This window comes from Somniosus microcephalus, chromosome 11 (assembly GCF_052327205.1).
Source record: "Somniosus microcephalus isolate GS21.2 chromosome 11, FLI_Smic_1.0, whole genome shotgun sequence".
NCBI classification, from domain to species: domain Eukaryota; kingdom Metazoa; phylum Chordata; class Chondrichthyes; order Squaliformes; family Somniosidae; genus Somniosus; species Somniosus microcephalus.
Genome location: NC_140997.1, coordinates 34,540,003 through 34,548,428, shown reverse-complemented (window position 1 = coordinate 34,548,428; position 8,426 = coordinate 34,540,003).

Sequence of the window (8,426 nt, the reverse complement as noted above, 5' to 3'; positions counted from 1 at the left end):
GTTAAAGGCAATTATATACATTATTACTGCAAGAGTCTCTTGGTGGCTTTGCCACATACGCCCCCACAGAATTGTCTTTAATAAGAAAAGTCAATCGCCGAGGAGGTTGGACAAGCCTGTTGGAACGACTCCTAAATTCCCGGAGAGGAAAACGCTGAGCAGGCAGTGAGCTGGCGGGTGGAGCGGCTCGGTCAGGGGCGGCAACAGCCGGTGGTCGGCCCCGGTGCGGCGGTTGAGCAGGCTCAACTGGCTGTTCTAGGTCCAGGTGCGCGGGCTTGAGGCGATCGACGGAGATGTGGTCCGGCCGGCCCCCGAGGGCGACCAAAAAACTCTTAGCCCCAGTCTGTAAAACCCCGAAGGGACCCGTATACGGAGGCCTGAGCGGGCTGCGGTGGGCTTCGTGACGAACAAACACGAATTTGGCTTTCATCAACTCCACTGGAATGTGGGAGGCAGGAAAACCGTGCTGCGACGTCGGAACCGGCCTGAAGCACTGGGCCGCTTCCCGGTGGGCTTCCCGCTGACTGGCCGCAGACCACGGCTGTGTAGGGGATGGCAGGAATTCACCTGGAACCCGGAGTGGCTGGCCGTAAACCATCTCCGCGGCAGAAGACTGCAGGTCCTCCTTCGGCGCCGTGAGCAACCCCAGCATAACCCAAGGTAGTTTATCGACCCATGCCACGTCCAGGAAGCTGGCACTGAGCGACGCCTTCAACGAACGGTGAAAACGCTCACACAACCCATTCGCCTGCGGGTGGTAGGCCGTGGTGCGATGGAGTGTGGTGCCTAAGGCCGAGGCCACCGCGTTCCAAAGCTCAGATGAGAATTGCGGACTGCGGTCGGATGAAATATCCATCGGAACTCCAAAGCGTGCTACCCATGACGAGATAAAGGCTCGAGCGACATCTGCAGAGGTGGTAGACGTCAGGGGAACCGCCTCGGGCCATCTCGTGGTGCGATCGACCATCGTCAGAAGGTGCGTGAAACCCTGCGACGGCGGGAGTGGCCCCACAAGGTCGACGTGGACGTGGTCGAACCGGCGTTCCGGCACCTCGAAGGTGGCCAAGGGGGCCCTGACGTGTCGTTGGACTTTGGCTCGTTGACAAACCACACAAGTGTTCGCCCAGTCGCAGACGTCCTTGCGCATCCCTCTCCATACGAATTTAGATGCCATCAACTTCGGCGACGCCCTCACACCAGGTTGCGAAAGCCCGTGTATGACGTCGAAAACCGTCCAGCGCCAGGCAGACGGAACAATCAGACGGGGGTCCCCCAAGGAGACGTCGCAGAGTAAAGCGGTGCCAGCCGAATGGAATGGCACATCCCTCGGCTGAAGGCTGGCGGAGTTGGAACGAAAGGCGTGAGTCTCCGGGTCGGCAGCTTGGTCGGCCGCCATGCGCGCATAATCAATTCCCAATTGAACGGCCTGGACGGTGGCGCGGGACAGGCAATCCGCTACCACATTGTCCTTCCCGGCCACGTGCCGGATGTCGGTGGTAAATTCGGAAATATATGTAAGCTGTCGTTGCTGATGAGCCGACCATGGTTCGGCAGTCTTGGCCATCGCGAACGTGAGCGGTTTGTGGTCGACAAACGCAGTAAAGTGGCGGCCCTCGAGCAGAAAACGAAAATGGCGAATGGCCAAAAACAACGCCAACAGCTCCCTGTCAAATATATTGTATTGGCATTCGTGCCGTCGCAGCTGTCAGCTAAAAAACACCATTGGTTGCCACGTGCCATCGACCCATTGCTCTTGGAGGGCTCCAACGGCGTAGTCCGACGCGTCAGTTGTGAGGGCGATGGTGGCTCCTGGCGGGGGTGTGCCAACATCGTCACGTTCGCGTCGACGGTCTTCGTGTCTCTGAAGGCGCGGTCCATCTCCGGCATCCAAACCATGGGCTCCATACCCGGCTTCCCTCTGAAGGCCTCGTAGAGCGGCCGCATTAGTTGCGCAGCCCTGGGAACAAAACGATGGTAAAAATTTACCATACCCAGGAACTCCTGGCGCGCCTTCACGGACTGCGGCTGCGGGAAAGCCGCGATCACCTTCACCTTGGCCCGAAGCGGCATGGCCCCCCTCTGAAGTGATGCGGTGGCCTAGGAAGTTGAGCTGCTGCAGGCCGAACTGGCATTTGGCCGGGTTGACAATGAGGCCGTGCTGTTGAAGGTGACGAAAGAGGATGCACAGGTGCTGGAGATGTTCCTCCTTTGTGGCGCTGGCGATCAGTATGTCATCCAGATAGACGAACAAAAATTTGAGATCCCACAACACTGAATCCATCAGGCGCTGGAACGCCTGCGCCGCGTTTTTAAGTCCAAACGGCATGCGGAGGAACTCAAACAGGCCAAAAGGAGTGATGACCACTGTCTTTTGGACGTCCTGGGGATGCACCGGTACCCGATGGTACCCATGGACGAGGTCGACCTTGGAGAAAACCGAAGTCCCCGCCAGATGTGCGGAGAAATCTTGTATGTGCGGTATGGGAGTTGTGACATCGTTGAGGCGACGGTAGTCACCGCAGGGCCGCCATCCACCCCCATGCTTGGGGACGATGTGGAGAAGTGAAGACCAGGGACTATTCGACCGGTGAATAATCCCCAACCTCTCCATCGCGACGAACTCTGCCTTAGCAGCCGCGATCTTACCGGGCTCGAGCCGCCGTGCCCTGGTGTAGACGGGAGAGCCGTTCATCGTTATATGGTGCTCCACCCCATGTTTGGCGGTCGAAGCCAAAAAGCTGGGCTTGGTCAGCTCGGGAAAGTCCCCGAGGAGGCAGGGGAAGTCGTCAGGAGGTGGCCAAGCGCAGGAGACTGAGTGCGGCGCGACCGTGCCGCGTACACATGGAATACAGTCGAACGTGGCGGCGTGAACGAGCCAACGATTTTTTTAATCAACCAGCAGGCCGTTGGCGCATAAAAAGTCGGTGTCTAGGAGTGCCTGTGAGATGCTGACGGTGACGAAATCCCATATAAAACGTTGGCCACCGAAGCAGACCTGGACCCAGCGGGTCCCGAAAGTACGAATCACGCCCCCGTTGGCAGCTTGGAGGGGAGAAACACTGCCTGCTGGATCGAAGGTCGAGGACCGACGCGGGAAGGATGCTGCATTGCGCCCCGTGTCGCACAAAAAACAACGGCCCAAGATGGAGTCGGTTAAATAAAGTAATTTCCCGGAATCACCGGCCGCCATCATGGCTGCGGGGCACGCCCCGGATCCAGTGCTCTTGATGCGCAGGGGTCTGTTCGTTGCTTTGGGCGCGAAACTGCAAGGCGGACGGCAGCATCTGGCCTTCACGCCAAACCGAGCGTGGTAATAGCAGAAACCGGTTGGAGGAGACGTCGAGGCAGGGCCCTTAGGGGCGGGGCGTCCCGCGATGGCGCAGTCTTGCTGTCAGACCACGTATATTTTATCTGCCTCTTCGGCGAGCACTATCCAATCCCTGGCGTCCGATCTGGCAAGGGCCGCCTGCACCGGTTCAGGCAGTTGAATGAGGAACAGTTCGCGAAACAGGAAACATTGCGGCTCCGACCCCAGGAGAGTGAGCATCTGGCTCATCAACTCCGAAGGTTTGGAGTCACCCAACCCGGCAGCGTGAGTAGGCGGCGTGCGCGCTCTGCCTTCGTAAGGCCGAATACCTACATGAGCCGAGCCTTAATGGCAACGTACTTGTCGGTAGCCGGGGGGTTTTCCAGTAGGCTGATGATCCTCGATGCCGTCGAGCTGTCAAGTGCGGGGACCACGTAAAGATAACGGGTCTGATCCTGCACGACGTTGCGGAGCTCCATCATGGCCTGCGTTCCGTTTCCGCCGTGAAAAACGTCCGCGAGGATTCGGGGTCACCAATGTAGAAGTTCTCAACTCCTAACGAAAGTACTGAGATTGCACCTAGCAGTTAACCAAACATGGTTTAATGCACTGGTAAAAGTTACAAACAGAAACGCAGGAGAAACTCTAAACAGGTCTGCACAATACTTGGTTCCATGAGGACTGAAAGGACACGCCTCTCCCCTCTGACGTCATGACGTCATCACGTTTCCCGCCGTTGGGTACGTCACGTGACCTGTGTGATGACGTCATCGCGCTGGATCGACATTTTACCGAACCCGCGCTATTTATACAGAGCAAACATTTAAAGGTAACAAACCCCTGTTAAAGGCAATTATATACATTACTGCAAGAGTCTCTTGGTGGCTTTGCCACAATGTAATAATTGTTAATGCATTCCCAATTAAGCTCTCCGGCCCAGAGCAGAAACAATTTAAACTGTTGCGTTTCATTCCTGCATGTAGTAAATTCTTCTTAGAGATTTTAAAAATGTATTTTTCTGTACCTGATTTGATTCTAATTCACCCTATTTCCTTCTCCGTCATTCCTCTGTTTCTTTCTCAATCCTTATATCTTATTGGTCGAGGCGATAGACTTTTCACCAAGGTCCCTGATGCCCCGTTGCCCTTGCCATGCCGTTATCAGCTTGCACTTCCAGCAAGTACAGCATAAATCATATTCGAGCTGAAGGGAGCAGGTAAAAGACTAACTAACGCCGCATACCATGCTGTGCAAGATTTGGCCAAATATCACATGGAGAGGAAGTATTGGCAATTATGGGATTCAACTCCAGCTGGCAGTTGTGGATAGAGATGTGGGAGTCACTACAACAACAACTTGCATTTATATAGAGCTGTTAATGTAGTAAAACATCCCAAGGCACTTCACAGGAGAGATATCAAACAAAATTTGGCCCTGAGCCACATAAAGAGATATTTAGACAGATGACCAAAAGCTTGGTCAAAGCGGTAGGTTTTATGGAGCATCTTAGAGGGGGAGTGTGAGGTAGAGAGGTTTAGGGAGGGAATTCCAGAGCTTAGAGCCTAGTCAGCTGAAAGCACGGCTGCCAATGGTGGAACAATTAAAATTGGCAATGCGCAGGAGGCCAAAAATGGAGAAGGGCTGATATTTTGGAGGGTTGTAGGGCTGGAGGAGGCCATGGGGGGGTTTAAAAACAAGGATAAGAATTTTTAAATTGAGGCATTGCCGGACCGGGGCCCAATGTAGATCACTGAGCACTGGGGTGTTGGGTAATCGGAACATGGTGTGCGTTAGGATACGGGCAGCAGAGTTTTGGATGAGCTCAAGTTTATGGAGGGTGGAAGATGGGTTTGCGAGGACATAAAGAAAGACTTGCATTTATATAGTGCCTTTCATGACCACCGGATGTCTCAAAGCACTTTACAGTCAATGAAGTACTTTTGAAGTGGAGTCACTGTTGTAATATGGGAAACGTGGCAGCCAATTTGTGCACAGCAAGCTCCCACAAACAGCAATATGATAATGACCAGATAATCTGTTTTTGTTATGTTGGTTGATGGAGAAATATTGGCCAGGACACCGGGGATAACTCCCCTACTCTTCTTCGAAATAGTGTCATGAGATCTTTTACGTCCACATGAGAAAGCAGATGGGCCTCGGTTTAACGTCTCATCCAAAAGACGGCATCTCCAACAGTACAGCACTCCCTCAGCACTGCACTGGAGTGTCAGCCTAGCTTTATGTGCTCAAGTCTCTGGAGTGGGACTTGAACCCACAACCTTCTGACTCAGAGGCGATATATCATTTCTTACTAACATTTTGTGTAGATTACAAACTGTCCACCAGCTACCACATTCCTCACATGAGATCCATAAAATAGCTGATTAAGATAGAATGCTTCTTAAGCAGAGCAAAATTTACTGTACTATTTTTTAACCTCCAGAGGCAATCCAGAATACATCAGAGAACATTGCTAAAGAGCAAAACAGTGCAATTCCCTCTACCTCTGGCAACCACTCACCCAGCTCATCATTCACCCTCTACTTTGCACTCACCAACCTAGAGACACCCACTCGAGGGTTACAGATGCAGTAAATAAGTTACTGACATGGTGAAACATGGAGAGCAAGGAGGCCAGAGAATGCAGCTGTGGAAGTGGAGTTTGATATAGCTGAGTGGAGACTTAAGATATATGACAGTAAGACAGAAAGGATTGCTAGCTAGCTTCAGTACAGAAACCAGAGAGTGAAGGTAAAGGGTAGCTATTCACAGTGGCAGAAGGTGGGTAGTGGTGTTCCACAAGGATCAGTGCTGGGACCACTGTTGTTCACAATTTACATTAACGATTTAGACTTTGGAATCAAAAACACAATTTCTAAATTTGTAGATGATACCAAACTGGGGGGGATTGCAACAAGTTACAAGAGGACATTAATAAACTTGCAGAATGGGCAAATAATTGGCAAATGAAGTTCAACACAGAACTATTCAACACAGAGGTATTACATTTTGGGAGGAAGAATAGGGAGGTCACTTATCACTTGGAGGGTATGAGTCTAGGTGGGGTAGAAGAACAAAGGGATCTCTGAGTACAAATACACAAATCACTAAAAGTCGCACCATAGGTTAGCAAGCCCATTAAAAATGCAAACCAAGCACTAGGGTTTATTTCTAGAGAGATAGAATTGAAAAGCGGGGAAGTTATGCTAATACAAAAGCAAAATACTGCGGATACTGGAAGTCTGAAATAAAAACAGTAAATGCTGGAAATACTCAGCAGGTCAGGCAGCATCTGTGGCGAGAGAAACAGAGTTAACGTTTCAGGTCCATGACCCTTCTGATGAAGGGCCCATCGACCTGAAACGTTAACTCTGTTTCTCTCTCCACAGATGCTGCCTGACCTGCTGAGTATTTCCTGAAGTTATGCTAAACCTGTATCGAACCTTGGTTAAACCACAGAGTACTACTTGCCGTTCTGGTCGCCATATTATAAAAAGGATATAGAGGCATTGGAGAGGGTGCAGAGAACATTTACAAGGATGATACCAGAAATGCGAGGGTATACCTATCAGGAAAGGATGAACAGGCTGGGTCTCTTTTCTCTTGAAAAAAGGCTGAGGGGTGACCTAATCGAGATCTATAAAATTATGAAAGGTTTTGATAGAGTGGATGCAGAGAGAATGTTTCCACTTGTGGGGAAGAGCATAACTAGAAGCCATCAATATAAGATAGTCACCAAGAAATCCAATAGGGAATTCAGGAGAAACTTCTTTAGCCAAAGAGTGGTGAGAATGTGGAACTCGCTACCACAGGGAGGGTTGAAGCGAATAGTATAGATGCATTTAAGGGGAGGCTAGACAGGCATATGAGGGAGAAGGGAATAGAGGGTTATGCTGATAGATTTAGATGAGGAAAGATGGGAGGAGGCTCGAGTGGAGCACAAACGCCGGCATGGACTGGTTGGGCCGAATGGCCTGTTTCTGCGCCGTATATCCGATGTAATCGATGTAATATCGGCTCCTAGGTGCAGAACATGTGGGTGATCATCTCAAGGCTCCTGCCATGAAAGGAAGGATGCTAGCAGAACACCACACACATTATGGAGACTATGCATAGCCTCTCCCGAGATGTACGACAGATGGCTGGGATAGCAGTGGAGTCCACTGCCCTACTGTGCCCCAACATTGGAGAGGGCCTCAAATCATTTCAGGGCAGCTTGGAGAAAGTGGCAGCTGCAGGAGCATCTGCAAACCTTTCCCCCGTTTCATGAGAGATCCAAGCAAGCCAGTCAATGTGGAGACACCGCAGAAACGATTGCAGCTCTCCGAGGACCATTTGGAGAGGTCCATGCTAACTGGATTGCAAAGTACGCAGGGCAGCATCTCGGAGTGACTAGAAGGCTTTCTCAGAGAGATTTATCTGATTCCATGAGGTCAGTTCTCCCGCTGATCGCTGGTAATCAGAATCCTGTTCCCAGTGCCAGTGGAGTAACTGGTGTGTGTGCTGATGATATTCCTTTTATTATAGTGCCTTGGTGAGGTCACACCTGAAGTACTGTGTACAGTTTTGATCTCCTTACCTAAGGAAGGATATATTTGCCTTAGAGGGAATGCAACGAAGGTTCACTAGATTGATTCCTGGGATGAGGGGATTGTCCTATGAAGATAAATTGAGTAGACTAGGCCTATATTCCCTAGAGTTAAGAAGAATGAGAAGTGATCACATTGAAACGTATAAAATTCTTAAGGGGCTTGACAGGGTAAATGCTGAGAAGATGTTTCTCCTGGCTGGGAAGTCTAAAACTAAGGGTCACAGTCTCAGAATAAAGGGTTGGTCATTTAGGACTGAGAAAAGGAGAAATGTCTTCATTCAAAAGGTTATGAATCTTTGGAAATCTCTACACCAGAGGGCTGTGGATGCTCAGTCATTGAGTATATTCAAGACAGAGATTGATAGATTTTTGGATACTAAGGGAACCAAGGGATTTGGGGATAATGTGCAAAGATGGAGTTGAGGTAGAAGATCAGATTGAATGGTGGAGCAGGCTCGAAGGGCTGAATGGCCTATTCCTGCTCCTATTTCTTATGTTCTTATGTTCTAAAGGCTAGCTGTGAGGTAA